Raw genomic sequence first — 19,414 nt, 5'->3', positions numbered from 1 at the left:
AGCTCTAAGCTCAGGCTACCACCCACAGACCAATGGGCTAACCGAAAGGACCAATCAGACTTTGGAGGGGTACCTCCGCTGTTTTGCCAATGCCACACAGTCTAATTGGAAAGATGGGTTAGATCTGGCAGAAGTATCCTACAACAACACCGTTCATGCTTCCATTGGAGTCAGCCCATTCTTCTGTTCCACTGGTCTACATCCTCGATTGATGCCTTTTCAACCTGTTCCGTCTAGTACTGTTCCCTCTGCTGATGGCCTGGTCTTACACATCCGGGAACAACAAGAACTGGCACGCAAGATCTTGAGTGAAGCCAAGGATCGGATGAAGAGACAGGCAGACAGGAAGAGGAGTGCAGAACCTAATTTCCGGGAGGGTGACAAGGTGTGGTTGTCCTCAAAGAACTTGCCCCTTCGCAACCTGCCCGTCAAACTGGCCCCTCGATATTTGGGGCCCTTTGTTATCACCAAACGGTTGTCCTCTGTGGCCTTCCGTCTTCGCCTACCCCCTTCTTGGCGTGTACATCCCGTTTTTCATGTGTCCCTGTTGAAACCCTATGTGGTCGATAATTACGGCCGCACCTCTCCTCGCCCGGCCTCTGTTCTGGTGCGGGGCGTCCCAGAGTTTGAGGTACACGAGATCTGTGATGCCCGTTACCGTAGTGGGGTGCTCCACTATCTGGTTGATTGGAAGGGGTACCCAGCTTGTGATCGTACATGGGAACCGCGCCAGCACGTGCATGCACCCCGGCTGATACGTGAGTTCTACGTACGATTTCCCTGGAAACCTGGGGCCCTGGGTCTTCCTGGGAGGGGGCATAGTGTCATGTCACGCGGGAGACTGGGGTCTGCCGCTCCCATTTCCTCCTGGCGAGTCTACCGCGCGTTCGCGTCTGGGGACTCGCCGGGAGGGGAGCGACTGGTTACGGGGCCGGCGGCCCATAAAAGAGGCCGCGAGGCAAAGCGGGTCGCGTCTCAATGCGGTTCGCTTCGCTCGCCTCGTTGTTCCTGCCTCCAGCACTTACCTGTGGCCTGTCTTGGGCCAGCCTGTCTCCAGTCCTTACCTGGGTCCTGTCCTGGGCCTGCCTGCCTCCAGTCCTTACCTGGGTCCTGTCCTGGGCCTGCCTGCCTCCAGCTCTTACCTGGGTCCTGTCCTGGGCCTGCCTGCCTCCCGTCCTTACCTGGGTCCTGCCCTGGGCCAGCCTGCCTCCAGCTCTTACCTGGGTCCTGTCCTGGGCCTGCCTGTCTCCAGTCCTTACCTGGGTCCTGTCCTGGGCCTGCCTGCCTCCCGTCCTTACCTGGGTCCTGCCCTGGGCCAGCCTGCCTCCAGCTCTTACCTGGGTCCTGTCCTGGGCCTGCCTGCCTCCAGTCCTTACCTGGGTCCTGCCCTGGGCCAGCCTGCCTCCAGCTCTTACCTGGGTCCTGTCCTGGGCCAGCCTGCCTCCAGCTACTACCTGGGTTCTGTCCTGGGTCATCTACCACCAACTTTGTATCTGGGTCATACCCTATGCTAGCCTGCATTCTCCTGTTCCATCCTGGGCACGTTTAGACAGTTCCTTATTTGGCCAGACAGCAAGCTCAACCTGACCTCACTCTTTCCTGTCTTGCCTGACTCCAAACTTTATCCTGTGTACCATTGGAACCATCAGCACCAGCCAAGCTCCTTTGCCAACTGCGAATACCTTTTCTACCAACTGTCGCTGCACAGAGGTTCTTGGAAGATTCATGGTCCTGACAACAAGCTCCACCTGGACTATGGTTCCATCCATCTGAGCTTAACAATCCTCTTGTCACGCATATCCGGAGAGTGCCTTTCGTGACATTAGGAGTTGGTCCATCCTCCACCCAGTTCCTCTTTTGGGTGGTGGAGAGGCTGGTTCCTCGTGCCGCTAGTTCATCAGTTCCCGGACTCCAGACTGGCGAGACCAACCACCAAGACTACAGGTACGCGGTCCTCTCGGGCCAACCAGCTTGACAAAGGGTTTCTAACATAGGCTAACTTCTCCTTGCCATAGACCTGCGTCCACAGCTCCTGGTGTGAGCTTTCTCTCACCTACTTTGTGTTTCTGAAATACAAATCAACATGTTCATGTTACTTGCCCACGGGATGACACAAAGCGCTTTGGGCTTGTTCCTTGATGCCTTAAGTGTTTTTTAAATTACGTCTGGCCTGTAAGGTGTTCTCAATGATGTAACTTTTCTTCCTCTCTGGGTGACCTAACTCTGCCCCAACATTCTTTCCTGCACAGCTAGAATGATCTTATAGTTAAAGAGGTCCTTGAATGTGGTCTCTACTGAAGTCCCCCCTCAGTCTTCTCTACATCTCCTTGACACTTTGCTGCATGCTTGCTTCTCCTCCCCAGATCACGACCTTTCTCTCAGGCTGCTACTGTGCCTGTTTCTCCTCTCTTTCTCTTTCTCTTGTTCCCCCTCAGAGCGGGGAATCTGCACATCCGGGGTTCTCTCCACCTTCCACCACTTTTTTCTCTCCCTCTCACTTTTATGTTTCTTGATTCCTAATTGGTCACCTCCTTCTTAGTAAACACCTTTTCCCTTCACATACCCCCATCCTCTCCAGCTCCATCTTCATCCTTTCTAGCATTATCCCTCTCCAGCCCTGTGTGCTCCTCTCCAACTCCCCTTTTCCTTTACGGCCCCTCTGAGAACCCCTCTCTCCAGCCTCCATCTCTGAACCTTCTGCTGCCTCTGCCTCCAGCTCTCTCCTGCTCTGCACATCTGCTGCCACCACACTCCTACTCCTCCTTGCACTGCTTTGCAGCTTATGTAGGGCCATAGCCTTGCCCCTGGCTTTTGCCCTCACTCAGTTGGTCTCCATTGTGGGCAATTGTATGAACAGACATGAGTGGGTGCCTTCTGCTTGGATGCAGCTTTCCTGTCACTCTGAGTCCCACTTCCTCTTGGCGTAGCCGCGTCAATCATTTATCTTGTCTTCCTGCTTCCTCTTGGCGTGGCCGCGCACAGTCTTCATCTCGACTTCCTGCTTCCTCTTGGTGTGGCCGCGCACAGCCTTTATCTCGGCTTCAGGCTTCCTCTGGCGTGGCTAAGCACAGCCTTTATCTCGGCTTCAGGCTTCCTCTGGCGTGGCTAAGCACAGCCTTTATCTCGACTTCCTGCTTCCTCTTGGTGTGGCCGCGCACAGCCTTTATCTCGGCTTCAGGCTTCCTCTGGCGTGGCTAAGCACAGCCTTTATCTCGGCTTCAGGCTTCCTCTGGCGTGGCTAAGCACAGCCTTTATCTCGACTTCCTGCTTCCTCTTGGTGTGGCCGCGCACAGCCTTTATCTCGGCTTCAGGCTTCCTCTGGCGTGGCTAAGCACAGCCTTTATCTCGGCTTGCTGCCATTTTTAATCTTTACTCTGCACATGCATGGGACACAGCAGTCTTGAAGCGAGCAACACATTCCGAAAAATTGACCTGCTTTTGTGGCTCATGTTCTGAACCCTGTCAGTGGAATTGTGTTAGGGTGCAGTTCTTGTGCATACCGGTTTGACATATCTATCTTTTTCCTGGGGTTTTCATGATCCCCACTCTTGCCGACTGAAATCCTTAACACTAACAAGTCCAGGTGGCACTCTTTGCCCCGCACCTCCTGCAAATCCACACCATACAGAATTCTTACAGGAGGAGTAGGGGGTTCACTATATTGGGATATGATTATGGTCAGTGGATACCTTCATTTCATGATGGTCCCTTCAAGGGGCCAAACTCTGATATTTGCCTTCTTGTGACAAGCGCCTGTCATTTAACTGGGACATACTGGGATATGCTAGCCGGTCATCCTTGCTTCGCCCCAGGGCACAACCTGGCTTAGCAGGTGTTGGCAGCCAGCCCTCATGGCTTCCCCACCTTTCACCCCAACTCCCAGCCAGGGGACCTTGCCACAAACTCTTTACTGTTAGTCTATGCCCTTATCATGCAATACCTGATTTGGGTCTATAGTACCTTTTTGTGTTCTGTCATCATTCATATTTGGTGCAAGCATTCGTGCGTTTTCCAAATTGATATTGGACAGTTTTTTATTGACCCTCTAGCTCATCTACAGTTTGCAGCAGTACACATGTTAGTATAGGGATGCTCCCCAGGAATGTGTAATGTTGTCACAAACATGGGTGACCTCTTCTGTGCTCTTATATGTACATCCTTGGAGCTGTGTGTCTCAGCTTTGCTCCAAAGCACCAGGGATTCAAAGGGCAGGATAGCTCCAGTCACCTTCAATACATCTAGAAAGCTCCTCTTTTAACATATTTGCATTAACCTCATCCATATTTTGGAGTATATACCCATAAAATCCTTTGCCCAAGATCACACTATTTGTTGGTAAGGTAATGATGCTGAAATTTAAAACAGGGTCATCTGTTTCCAAAGACAACAATGACGTCACTGGTGCTCCTTTCCTGAATAAGTTGCTGTTTTGGAAACCAAAGTGAATAGTTTGTGAAAAGTTTAAGGCAGAGTGGAGCAGAGGGATTTGTTTCAAAACACAAGTGTCACACATTGTCTGGTTAATGTTTAAAAGTTCATTACATCAGCCAGACACACTCCCTTGCTGGGAACTCCCACATGCTCTTGAAACTTTGCTGTAGAGTGACAGGAGGTATTTGTGTCCAGGGACCAGTAATGGTTTAAATACAGGGTGCTGTGAATGCAGCTCCCACACACCTCTCGTGATCACACAAGCGCTAGCCGTGAGGCAGGAGCATCTGTTGCACCTACAGGTTGGTAGGGGATTTGGTTTCACGAAATGGCCAGTTCCAGCTTGTTGTGATAACTAGCTTTGAATGATTTGGAGAATTGAGAGATCTTGTCATGACTTTACAAGGGGAGGACGGGGGACTGACGCAAAGTTTGAGGGCTGGTAGATTCCTCTGTGTTCCCCAGAGGAACAGGGGTGAAGGCTGGCAGTGACTGGGTCAGGGCTGGATTCCTTTTCCTTACTAGACGTTTCACTCAGAGCCAGTGAACATGTTCCCAAGGTCACTCAATGAGAAGGCGTCCACATTATGCGCACGAGCATGTCCGACCCCTACAATGCGACCCCCGTGAGCTTGTCTGCCACACCAGCTCCAAACTGCAAACATGCATTGAAAAGAGCAGTGTGGCTGTAGGCCAAAGATATCCCCCTGTGATTTAATGACGTGTGTGCTTTATTGCCTTGTGGTCCTGCACAGGCGTCCAACTGGACCTAGGACACACTTCCAAGTGCCTGCTTTAACAAAAGAGAAAAGTACATTCATTCATGAACTCAAAATTCTCAAATATATCACCTGCTGCATCGGGCAGTTTGGCCGCTATCAGTGGCCATTTTGAGTTTTTTTCGTGCTAATTCGAATACACCCTTATCATGGAGGATAACCCGAAGGATTTGTTTCATCGGTGCTGTCAATACTGTCGCCTAATCGTTGGCTCCATTACACTCCTTAAAAAGACCGCAGAATCCGCTCAATGATTGATCCGCTGGTGACCGCTGCTTAGAGCTACCGAAGGTGCGCGGTCGGGGCGATTGCTGTTCCTGACTCTATTTTGTCTCAAATTCTACCTTTGCTCATGCACTCTGATAAGAGTTAAGAAGTCCTACCTCAAACAGGAGTCACATAAGTGGAATCATTAAAGGTTACTGCAGGTGGTAGTCTCGTTTGTACAATGTCTATTGATTTTGGGAGCGAAAAGTTTGTTTTGCGAATACGAAATAAATTCCAATATGACCATGCAGGTATGTCTTGCTCGATAGTCTACGGTCCCATGGCGGGCCTTGGAGGTACCTGCTGGTGCCGCCTACTCCTTTATACAGCTCCAGACTCAATCCAGGTCTTGTCACGTGTCTCCTCTTCATTTGAGATGTTTTGCGGCTGCTTCGTGTTACGATTTCTGCTGGAACCACATATGTGGTGGGGATGGAACCCCGGACGGCAAGCCATGGCTCAGGTGCTTCCTCTGGAGCAGCATCACTGATGGTGAGTGCATGACAGGAAGCCTGGGAGGTGGGGGGGGGGCACTATTTCTTGTTTAGAGTACTTGGCCGAAGATTGAAGATCTTGGTGGTATTTCGATCATTTATAGGAGGTGGTGAATGGGAGTGTACCAACCAGATGATGGTCTGCAAGACACGTCTATGATTGTGGATTGACTCTGGATGGCTTACACCTCCCGTTTTTTATTTGTTATTAAGAATGGGTGTACCTGTGGAGTCTTCCCTGGTCCTATTGTGTGTGAGCCCTCTGCCCTTTGTGTTAGCTGGTCGCCAGGTGGCGACACTATGTAATATTGTGTTCTGGTTTTGTTCCATCGATTGCTTGCTCTAGTTGATTGCTGTGTTACTTTTACTGCACTCACTTGGTATAGGATTGAAGGTTCTTTAGCCACCTGCTCTATGGGTAGACCCATCACCTGTTTGGCAGGGCCTCTTAAGGAGCTTAGAGGTACTACAGGCTGCTTTAAAGTATGGAGTAAATGAAATCCCCTCGGGTTCCACTGGGGGAAAACAATCTCACTTAAAGTTTGCTTTTCTGACATTCCCTCAATGGATTACTGGAGGAGTGTTTGCAGAACATATGCCATGCCACCCGCAAGCTGTCCACCGGTCTCTGTGGCCATTTATGGGCACCGGTGGACTATGCACGTAGGTAACTTTGAGGGAGGCTCCTTGAAGGCGCGGGACTACACATTGTACACCCCTGCCCATCACATACACCCTTCTGTATCCTCTACTTCCGGGGCACTGGGGATATGGGAGAAGATGGCATGTTGGGAATGGCCATAGGAGAAATAGCCATTCCAGAACACTGGGACTTGTTACTGCATCTGGAATAGAATTGGATGATGAATACTCTTTTGCTAAAGGATGAGACATGTGTGGACTGGCCCAGCAACGATATAGGGTCTTTTGTTAAGGGGGATGAGGGTTCTGTGCCCAATTTCTACAATCTGTGGGATGGTTTTGAACTGGTGATGCATGGGAAAAGAATTGTCTTTACAGCGCCAGGGGAAAGAAGATAGATAAGAACGCCTGGAAAAGATGAATAAATGCAGAGATCAAGCTCCCAATCTGAGGAAGCTCTCCATCACTTGAGAGGTCACAGGGAGAGGTTAGCTTCGCTGTTTGACACTGAGAGGACAGGCAGACCTTTGGAGAACAAGGTGAAAAATCAGGGAAATAATCAGCCCGCAAGTAGGAAATAAGGACGCCTTGCAATGTGACCTGATAATCATGCCACTGACATCAGAGTCTGGTGAATATTAAGCACCACGAAGGGCATATGTTATGTTCTTCTGTTTCCTATGACACGCAGCAATCTCGGGCCACTCTCCAATGTCGTGAACCCAGACAAAGAGCTACTAGCTGAAAGTTACCGTGCACACTGTCCCCCATTATGGGTACCGGTGGGCAAAGCCTTGCAATCACCAAACAAGAGCATGGTTAATGTTATTGTGGAAGTCCTTTCTCAGGCACCTCAGCTGAATTCTAAGCTTGCCAAAGGGGAAAGCCATAGGGGGAGCCGGCAAAAGGTTAAGGGAAGGATTATTGCTGACCTTACACAATGTCGAAGCAGCTTAGACTTCACCCGTTGGGTAGAATCTTTTGATAACTTTGTGGTACAAGCCCCTCCTATTAAGATAGACAATCAGTGTCAAACGGATGAGACTATTGCCCGAAGCCTTCCCCTTATGATGAGCATAGCTTGCCAAACCAATGGCGCAGACTTTGAAGACCCTATTAGAGAGGGTGGCAGGCAATGCCCAGATGACCCCCTTGGGGGTACCAAGTTGTCAGTAAATGTAGTACATGCTGGAAATAAACAGGGATACCACGTATCGCACCGGGAGCTTTGAGGCCACCTCGCCTGAGAAGGCAATTTATATTAAGAAGCCGAGCTGCCTGTGATCCAGGACCCTGACCTAAGGGAGTGTTTTACAGACCATAGGCATTTTATATTGACTCGTGTTAACAGACCTGGGCAGCGGGAATCCAGGCGATCCTTAGGAAACAGGGTCTTCCCCTGGTTACAGGGAAGAAGGGGGTGTGGGGGTATTAGAATGCAGTGAGGAACTCAAGTCCAGGATTGAGCTACAGACACTAATGTTCACTGCCTGGTGCTAGGATGTGGGCAGATTAATCTCCCTGCATTCATGAGCCGCTGCAAACTCTGCACATTTGCCCTCTCACCTCTAATGTTAGAATTATTCTGGATAATACAAGCTTTTAGTTGAAATGCAGCATGCCTGGGATCTGAAACTGTTAAAGTGTAAGAATTCCTGGTTGCATTTGTGTGATTAGTGCCTTTATGCCTCTGGGCCAGTTTGGTCCTATGTAAATAAAATAAAATGTATTTGAGAGCTTGCCTCTTCCATTCCTTAGGCCAGTGCTGACTTGATTGATGTGATGATAAATGCAGATTCTAAATGGTCTGCCTTTAGAACTGTATTGGGCAATCTCTGACGTTTTGGTTCCTTGCCTGTGTAGATTATATACCGGAATGAGGTCAGGTCGCAGTGCAGAGTGCAGTGATCGCAGTGATGTCAGTGATCTCACTTATCCGCAAACCAGATAGAGATGCTGCTTCATATAGTAACTATTGACAGATAATGCTTATAAATGCTGATGCGAAGATACTTCTGAAGATTTCTGCAACTTGTATAGAGAGTGTGTTGGTCTCAAATGAGGTTTCGAGAGGGAAGGTGTGGAACTGACAATAGCAGGTGGTTACTCCATGATATATTATCCATCTGCAATCAGCGTAGTGATGTCTCTGGGATGACAGCCATAGATGCCGGAATGGCCTTTGACTAGGTTAACAGGGCTGATCTTCGTCATGTTCCAGAGAAATTAACATTTGGAAGAGGATTTAGGACAATATGTCAGTGTTTATACAACATTACAGGAGCACACATGCCTGCAAAGGCAATGCTTCTGAAGGGATGGAGCCTGCAACACTGCACAGCGCTGGCTAAACCGCTATTGCCTCTTCTCTTTGATCTTTCAATGAAACATCTTTTGGGATAGTTAGACAGTTTCAGGAGCTCAAAAGGGGAGTAGTGGCTGGGAAAGAATTTAAGACAATCCCGAAAGCAGATGATTTATTGACCAGGATTGTAAATCCTAATCATTCCTTACCTCCTTTGTGAACGTTCTGGAGGACGGCTGTCATGCGTTGCGTTGCAAGGTGACTTGGGCCAAGTCAAATGGTATGCAATGTCCTGTAGGGCTTCGAGAGCAACTTAGAACATGCAACCTCAGGTGGAATGGTGGTGGGATCAAGTAACTAGGGGTGCCTGTGCATAGCTCTCTGCTTTGATAATCACATGAGAAAAGTGTTGGATGGGTTGAGGGGGGATGTTAGGATCCCCCTACAATAAAGCCTCTGATGGCTCTGGGAGATAGCTAAAACTCTCTATGCAACAACTTAAGAAGTTGAGTAAATATTTCCTACTGGAGCAAACACAAAACCTGAACTATTCTACTTGCAACATCCACTCTTGGAACAGAGCTTAATGGACATCACTTTCTGGGACCAGTGCATTCAAAGTACATATGAGTAATGATATTATGTTGAAGACATGTCTAGTAATTAATGGACAGCACTGTCCATGGCCACCTCCAACCCACAGTATGGACTTAATGTATTTATTCTTTTTCAGTGGGAAAAGCATTCCATGTAAATGGACTAATTGATTTCACCTGGAGACAACTGTATGCTGTAATTGACGGCACCATTAGGACATATTGCTTTTTTATCGCATGAAACCATTTCATTCACACATGTTGCTGGTGTGCTAGCACCAACACCTCTGCAAGATCATCCACTTGAAGCCATCAGGATTCCAGCGTTACTTATCCAAGGATGCAAGCCGGCTTGCTTTTCAGTAGGTTACCAAACTCTATTCATGTGGAAGGAGTGGGAACAATGTCGGGGTGAGTGAGTAATTGGGGTGGAAAGAAACTTGTATTCTACCCTTTCTGGGAATTGTCGTCCTGTATTTATAATGACCTGCACTATGTGATGCTCAAGGATACAATGGAGCTTCTTGGCATGTTTGTAACTGTAACTTGTAAAGTGATGGGGCTCATTCTTACTGGGTCCAGTTGGTGCCTGTGGCCACTTATACAGGGATGGGAGATGATGTCCAATGATCCCTGGAATCACTGAAGACTCAACACAATCTTATATCCTATTTATATAGCAAACATGTTAAGAGAATGCAGTCTCAACAGAACACCTGCCTACGTTACAGTGTGCGTCAGGGCTAAGGAAGTGGGTTTGCAGCACTGAGACAATTGAGATCAGATTTAGATCCAGAGGCTGAGGCAGAGTCGTGACCAAACAAAGCCGCCAGCCACTGTTTGCCCCAAAGAAGGCTGCGCCCACTATACCTTCAAAGATTAATATTGGCCTCACGCCATGCTGGAAGATGGCATCCCATACCTGCACTTTCACTGGATGGTCCAGCTCACTAGGAAGGCGCCATCTCTTCAGCAACTACAGCCCTTTGGAAAGGAGAAGTGTGATTGATCATGTCATCAGTGAACAGCATGTGTGTTAGGCCTTGCCTGCTTCACTTCAGTCTTTTGCATGTAAGACCTGCTTCTCTGTGTTCATTTCATGGATCTTGCATGACAACCTAGTAGATAGCAAAATTACACTTTTACTCTATTGTACATCAAGACTGCACATACACACTACAGTAAACATATATTTCATTGGCAACACAACTGTTTCCTCATCATCTTGAAGAGGAGAATCAATGACTGCACACACACATACACACCTACACACACCTACACACACACACACACCTACAAACAAGTCAACAATTACACTAAAGCAATATGAATGAACATGCTAGTGTTCAGAACCAGCAAAGATATTTAATTCCTCATATATAGTAAAGTACAGACTCACCCCTAACAGAACACCCGGCAGCAATGATGTATGTTGATGCCTATCTATCATTTTCTCTGGGTGCTCATCCCACATCAGTTTAATAATATGTTGCAGACTATGTGATGACAATTTTGAGGGCTGAGAGCCCTTTCAGGATTTCATTAATGATAAATCATCACCAATATGTTACTGCATCTTAGCGCTCACCTTTGGCCTGATCAATTTAGTCATTGTGCAGTACTAAAATAATGAGCGTGCAGCAGAGTTGAGTAGCTCACAAGAGTCAGTGCATAAAGTAATTGTTACAGAAAATGTTCTTTTGAAGGCTACAACGTGGGGAGGAAGAGGATCATCTGATGCTCACCAGTCTGGAATTTAATTGTTTCATTCAGCACATGGTTGAGGGCAGCATTTAAAGCAACATGCCTCAAGTACTAGGTACACTTGGCTTTTGAATCCTGGCCAGACAGAAGTCAATAGGCATGACCACAACCACAACTATCAATCTGTATTCCGAGCATCCAGAGGCACGGAAACTGCTGTTCTGAACTCCCGTCAAGAACTGCTCGCATCCCTGGATTCCAACTCCCCAGCTGTCCTTATCCTTCTTGATCTCTCCTCTGCCTTTTGACACAGTCAACCATTCCATCCTCATACAAATGGTCCACGATACCCTTGGTGAGCACTGGTTTCGATGACATCCCTCCTTACTGACCCGCTCTTCCCAAGTCATCCTGAGCACCTTCTCCTCTTCTACTTTCCTCTCCACCTGTGGTGTCCCCCAGGGTTCTATCCTCTCACCCTGGCTCTTTAACATCTACCTTGTTCTGCTTGCACGCCTCATCTCATCCTTCTCTTCCAACTTCCTGTGTAACGCAGATGACACTCAGCTCTTTTTCAAACTCCCTGCCGTCCCTCTTGCACCCGCCATCATCCCTGGCTGCCTTTATGCCATCAAGTCCTGGTGCACCGCCAACTATCTCTGCCTCATTGCGTTGTAGAACTGAGATCCTTCCTGTGATGCTGGAAATGCAGTGCAGGGCCTCCATGTCCTTGTCCAGTACTGCCTTATCATGTGTGTTCTGTATTGTTTTCCACACAAGAGTCCATGTGGGACTCCTGGCGGTGCTGGTCTTCCTCTCTTTGGTTGTAGTGAACAGAACCTGGGGATACCCTTACCCACCCATGGGTTGGGGTACAACCCTGTACTCCTAGTGTATGTTTTTGTGCACCGGTGTGTGGCCCACAGAGCACGGTATGGGCTAGTGGCGGCTCCATGCTGAATTGACAGGTGTTCTGAGTATCCTCCATTTTGGGATACCCAGGCCCTGCCATTGGAATCAGTTGATTCCTGATGTGAGACAAGATGACTCCTGTGGCCTCTTGCTTTCCATTACCTGTTACTTTGTTTTCCCGAAGTCCTGGAAATCCCTGACTCTGTCCCTTCCCCTGACTGGCTGTTGGGTGGAAGTTCCATATATGGTATTGGGAAGTCCAGGCCAGACTGGCTGGAGCCTTCCCAGTGACTGTATGTTGTGTGTACGCCCATGGGGATAGACTTGAATGAATGGAATTTGTGACCAATATACATTTCATATTATGGGTGTCTGGTATCTGTGTGTGTGACACAAAGAATGAGACAGCCCTGTCCGAAACTGACATGAATGCAGTGTGGTGTGCTGAAGGGATGGGTGCTTGTCCCAAACCACATTCCGTGTTGTGAGTGTCTGGATAGAGAAGAATGGCCTGAATATACTGTGAGCCTGATTGGCTGCCTGCCTGCATGAATGGCCTTCTGAATGATTGGTTGCCTGAGTGTGACCCAGCAGAAAGAATGAGAGACCGAACAGTATATCTGGGGACCTCTCACTGACTGGAATTGTTCAGAAGCTGAAGTCGAAACTGATGCATAAACCTTGAACCCAGCTGGACGAGAAGAATTACTGCTGCACTCCTTTACCAATCTGAAAGCTGCTGTGTCTCCAAGCACTGATCCAAGAGAGGACCTGGCAAGGAGACCTCTTCCCGAGCTACGAGGGACCATTGTGCACCAGCTAATCTTCACCAAGGCTCACTGTAAGTCAGACCCTCGAAAGGCAGCCGCCGAGGAATCTGAAGTGAAGCACCCAGACATCCAAGTCCATCGTCGTTGACCAGGGTTCGCAGGTCTGCTATAACTGCTGGAAGCACGTCGAGTCATGTTGCCCAGAAGCGGGGACAGCTTGACGCCTTGCTGCTCAATGACTGGAGCTGCAATGCTCTACCTTTGCCTAAGACATTTGAGACGAGGACTCTCTCGGCTTCATTGTCACCCACTTAGTCCAGCTTGAGAAGTCAAGGTCGCCGACTGCAAATGAGAATCCACCAGTGGGTTTCCCACTACCCGAAGTCTACAAAGACACCAACAAAGATCCGAAAGCCAGCCGTGGTCGAGTCCCGATTGCTGATGCAGAGCGACAACGACCCAACTCCCTTGCTGGGCCTACATTCTTCATTGATCTGCTTTGCGGCCACAAAATCTTGCCATTGCGGTACACTGCATGCCTCATCTTCACAGGACATCCACAATCGTTCATCGACGAGCACCGCGAGGATCGAAGCTGTTCCCTCAACAACAGCGTTCACCATTTCTTCTTCAAGAACCTCGACGACCCGTGGCTCCTGCCTTAAAGGGAGTTCAGTCAAGAAGGGCCCGTTGACGACTCGCCGAAGAACTCTGCTAAACCAGGTACATTGGGGTAGTAGAATTTTTAGAAGGAACCAGGACTATCTTGAGCATATATGGACTGGGCTTGTTGATATGCTTTATTTACAGGTTGCCCAGTTGGGGGGATCCTCACACAGAAATGCGTCTAGTGGTAGGGACCCAGTATTCTGCCATTGCTTGATTTAACTTCTCTTCTTTCTTTTGTCTAGTGTTGATTCATCTTATTATCTGATTTATATTTAATTTGAACTGTTAGCAGTTGAGGTATTTCAAAGGAGTCGATAGATGAGAGTGGTATCGTGTAGACATTGTACATATTTATCATTTTAGTATTGCCTGAGCACAAAGTGCGTTATTTTGTGTATATATTCTGAACCTTATTTATATAAAGAACTGTGTTTTCACTAACATAGTGCGTGGACATTCCTTTTGGGGGCTCAGGGACTACAATATACTTAAGAACCAGCAAGCATCACCTCCTGAGAGCTTAGGCCTTGATTGCTCGACCATAGCTACCCTATAGAGAATCGTGACTGGGGTGCTCTTTGCTTCTACTCTGTGTTAGGCAAGATTGTATGCAGTACCCTTTAGGTGCACTACAACAACCCTGACCTCCTGGCAATAGGAAACCAACCTTTGGTATAAGTCGACCTACACAGGTTGGTAGTGTGGCTGAGCAGCCATCTCAAGAGGGGTCAATGTGAGCTGTAGGGGAATTACACAGAGATTCACAGTGACAAGTATTCAAATAAACACTTACACACAAGGTTTCTTGAATAAACAATTATTAATTTATTTATCAGTCAGTTAGAGTACGCTTTCTTCACAAGGGAGCAATATAATAGTAACACTCAAATACACTTCAAAACACACACTCTTAATATTCTTAAATCAGTAAAGACCCTTTTGGGATGCCCCACAATCACAATCTACACCTTCAGGTGACATCAATAGCTAGGGTGCTGGGGACATTAATATCTTACTGTTGCATTTAGAATACTTTTAGAAATTGGTTAAAGGAAAAGGTTATTAGAACAAACAAGAGATCACAAATATTCTTAAGCAGGCAAAAACTTTTAGATCCACTAAGCAGAGTCATTCAGTTATAATGGTTAGGCCAAAGTCAATGGGCAAAAGTCTTATATGGGCTGAAGCACTTCTGGTAGGTAAGTAGAAAAGTCTTTGCACAATGTTTTAGAAGTCTTTGAAGAAAAGAATGAATCAATGTAGGGTCACAAGCTGTTTAGACTTGTGAGTAGTAGAAGATGCGAGCAACTCTACACTGAGAGGTAAGTTCTCTCAGACTTTACAATACCTTTGTATTGAAGAAAAACTGCAGCAGATGACTCAAGTTCCTGTGCAGCTCTGCAGATCTCCCTGTTCCTTGCCTGCATTTGTGGGGACAAGAGGGAAGACGTCTGGGACTCCTGCACTACAATGGGACGGTCACTGCTCGCAAGCAGCAATCTTTCCAATAAGTGGCACTTCAGTGTTTCAGCTCCTCGCAACTACCACAAATAGCAACACTGCGGTTTATGGCTGTCGAGGTGGACTTTCCTTGCTTCTGGGGTCCCGCACTCTGTTGAGGGGGCTCAGGCTCGGTCAGTCCTGCTTCCTGGGAGTCCGGAGGATCTTCCTGGAGCTCTTCACCAACTTAAAATCAACGCACACAATGGTGTGTTCCTCACCCTGGCTATTCGGTTTCCAGAAGCAACTCTGTGGAAATTCAACCAGCTCCGAGAGAATGTCCAGGTGGCTTACTTTGGAGTTGATTGGTCCCATCAACTCAAGGGGAGAAGTCGTCCTTGCAGGGGCTTCTCTGTCGATACCAATTTGGAGTTTCAGCACATCAGTAGGGCTTCACCGGGCAAACCAACGGTCCAGGAATTGCAGCAGGTGTCCTCTTCAAGTTCTTCTTTGGTTCCTTCGTCCAGTGGTCTACTCTGCCTTCCAATCAAAATAACCTCACCTTTTATTCAGTTCTCTCCCATTCATTCCAGCCTAGCTGTCAGTCACCCAGCAGGGTGGCTCTTCTTGCCGGGCAGTCAGCTGTCCAATGACTACTGAGTGCATGTGGGTCTCCTAGGAGACTAAGCACAGGGAGTTTCGGGCACCTCCCTCACTTCCTGCCCACCCCAGACACCCTGGAGCCATAGGTGGGCTTCACTTCTGTATCCCGCCAAAGGCAAAATGATCAAAGAGGCCGAACCCGCAGAGTTTACCTCAAGAAGGACCTTTCCACAAAGAAATGGCGAAAAAAGAAGACCAGGGCCATTTTGACAAAAATGGCTACCTTGGGTACTTTACTGCAGCTGTGAACGCAGCCCGCCTAGCTTGAGTAATATCTGTCCACCCATCCATTTGTTCTGAACAAGCGTTAACTCATCATCTTTTTCCTTCTCCCCTTTCCATCTCTTAGTTTCCCTTTCCTTTCCTGTCGATATGTTCGACTGCTCATGCTTCTCTTCTTTGTCTTGCAGGATTTTAAAGATCTCATCTTTTCTCTTATTCTCCTCTGGGCTATCGTCACTGCTATAAACGAGAGGTTTGTATGTTGGATTACTGTACCTGTCCCTGCTTTCAATTCTTTTAAAGAATACAACCCTGCTTCTTCCATACTATCGTCTTTTACTTTTGGTGAGGTAAGGGGCTCTGAAGGCTCAACACCATCCTCTTTTCGCTGACTAAGCATCCACTACTCAGGTGGGGGATCCTCTCTCTCTTCCTGGTAGATCTTCCATACCTCTAGAATAGCTAACCTTTTCTCTAATGTATTCCCTGTGTACGCAGCGTGCAAGTATGTGGTCATGTGTTGCAATACCGCTTTTGACAGGGATCCCCCTTTTGGCCACGGCATGAACCTATTATCTGCGGTGCCTTTTACCCACTCTGCACTATACTGTTTGAGCTTGGGCATGTGCTTTGGTAGTGTCTTACACCAGTGCATAAGAGGAGGTTCTCCCATGATGACAAGCCTCAATTGACTGTCAATACTTACCAGATTTATGAATTAACCTGCATACTTTTTACTCAAATCACCACTTTTCCAATGTTCTAAAACAACAAATATGAGCGTGCACCAACAATCGCCGCTCAAACCTCCAACAAGCCTCCAATTTCTTAAACTATCTCTAACTCTGGATTGGTACCAACCTCTTCACTAGGTAGATACTTATAGCTCCTTAATTCTTTTCTGAATGACTTCACAACTTCTTTCTTTTTTCAATATCTCTACTCAACAAACAACACAAAGACTAGTCAACTTTACACATTTAAATAAGCATTTTGAGCACACTTTTTTCCTTCTTCTAGCCTTTTCTTATACCCTGCACAGGGTTTGCAACATCACCACACGCAAACCTGTTTTCATGCTATATATTTCACTCTACTCTGACTGGAGTTTGAAATGTTTCCTTCTGAAGATCCCTTGAGCCAGGACTCTCTAGGGTAGGCGCTATCTCTATCTTCACACAATTGTTCCCGTTACTCAAAATTTACTACAACCATGTCCCCTTAACTTGCTGTTCCCCTTAGTCTACTCACCATTCATTCGTTGATCGACTCGAGGCCTTTGATATTGTCTCCTCCTCCAACCGACCACTTCGCCTTCTGTCCGCAGAGCGTGCATTGGAAATCAGGCAGGGATTTCATCAAATGGGGACATGTCCACCGTCTCAGTTCTTCTTGCAAGATTTCTTATATGGCCGCCCTCCACAAGAAACCCAGCAATCTTCCTGGTAGATGGCAGAGGATGCCTGATCGTCCAAAATACTGGAGCTGAACTAGTTTGGATCTTTTTGAACCGTCCGCAGTGCTTCCACGTGAGCTTTGGGTAACACACATGCTTTGGATGGGATACAGAACAACTCTGACACCAAATAATCAAACCAACTCAGGAAGATGGCATATCTGTTTTAACATCAATTGTCTAAAACAGGGAATTACAATGGACATCCACGGACATCGCACAAGCTGTCTCATACACTTTAAAAAAAATCACATTTATATGACAAAAATTCATCATATATGACGTCATACTACATGGCAAATACGAGAAACCTACGACAAGTTGTGATCGGCTCAAGGGGAACATCTAAGTATATTTTCTAAAATGGGTTGGGTTGTGATTGGGTCTCTGCTGTTAGGTGGACATCTTGTGCCCACCTCTAGTGCATGTCATCTTCAACATTATTAAGTACACATTGGAGTTCATTACGAGTCCGGTGTTAGCCGTGCCGGTAAAACAGGCAGGCTGCCGTCGGACCATAGTGATTTACCAGCAATGGACTTGCCGGATTAACCAGGGCATTACAGCCCCGGTGGTCTGGTAAATCCGGCGACGGCAATTCTGTTAATCCCCATTCCCATTGAGTTCCATAGGATTCCATGGGAATGGGGAGGACGGAAGCACTGGCACTGTGTGCAACAGTGCCGGTGCTTCCATGAAACTCTGCGGGTGGGTGCCGTCCCGCCTCCCACGTCTAACTTGGCGGGCGGAACGGCACACACCCGCAGAACTCGCAGTTTGCTGGTCCAGAAACAACGGCGCCGGTAGGCTTACCAGCACTGTTGTTTCCAGAACGGCAAACTTGTAATGAGGGCCAGTGTCTCCCTTGTTCCCTCACTGCCTTGAAACGCTTTGTAAAAAAACTCTGTGTATTGGCACTATATAAATAAACAATCAATTAAATTCAAATATATATTTATATAGTCAGTGAAAAAACTTTGTTAAAGGCACATTATGGTTATGTTGCACTAATAAAAACCTATGACAATCAGTGAAAAAACTTTGTTAAGGGGATGTTATGGTTACAAGTAAAATTAAAAAAAGAAATTCGCCAGTTATATTAAGCTAGGACACCATAACTCATGACACCGCTGTGCGTTGCTAAGACTAACGCCCAAGACATCCAAGATTTATTTATTGTGCATTTGTAAGGCGCTTATACATCAAGTAATTTGTGACTTCACTGATGACATCATTGATGACATCACTGTGCCTTCCTGTGAGGAAGAAAAACCTTGGTGTCATTTTCGACTCCACCCTCTCCTTCTCGCCCCACATCCCAGACATCTCTAAGAAGTCCCACTACCAGCTGCACCTCCTCAGAGGTATTCTGCCTTTTCCTACTTTCCCCCTAGAAGCGGATTGTCCCCAGAGTCCTGGTTATCTCTAGGCTGGACTACTGCAACAGCCTCTTTCTAAACCTACCTGCCTCTACTCTTCAACCTCTGCAACTAATCCAGAACCGGACTGCAAGACTTCTCTTTGGCCTCAAGCCCAGGGATCGCATCTCTCCAGCCCTGAAATCTCTTGACTGTCTCCCGGTGGCTGCAAGGATGAAGTTAAAGACCCTATGCATTGTCCACAAGGCTTTCTGGGGCTGGGGACCACACTACATCCATCTCACTCTTCCTAAACACTTTCCATCTCGAGCCCTTCGCTCCTCCACCTGCAACTCTCTGAGGGTCTGACACTTTTCCAGGCAGAGAGTGGGTGGTGGATCTCTCTCCTAGAACAGCCTCCCTGTCTCTCTCAATCTTCGCAGGACCACCTCAGGTTCCGAAAGCAATTTAAGACCTTCCTTTTTGTTTCTGCTTTCTCTCGCTCTCCCCTGCTGACATACTTGTCTGCTGCGTTAACTGGTTGTCTGGCCGCCCTCTGAACATTATGGACACCAGGCTTTACATGACCATTAGCCCCTGCACTGCCTGTGGGCATACCTTGCACTTAGGGTATGTGCATACCAAATGTACATCTTTATACAAGCTCACTATTTTTGCACATGGCCAATCATCTCTGGACAAGAAA

Source organism: Ambystoma mexicanum, chromosome 3p (genome assembly GCF_040938575.1).
Source record: "Ambystoma mexicanum isolate Mex_15411 chromosome 3p, UKY_AmexF1_1, whole genome shotgun sequence".
Lineage (NCBI taxonomy): Eukaryota > Metazoa > Chordata > Amphibia > Caudata > Ambystomatidae > Ambystoma > Ambystoma mexicanum.
Note: the sequence above shows the minus strand (reverse complement) of the source record.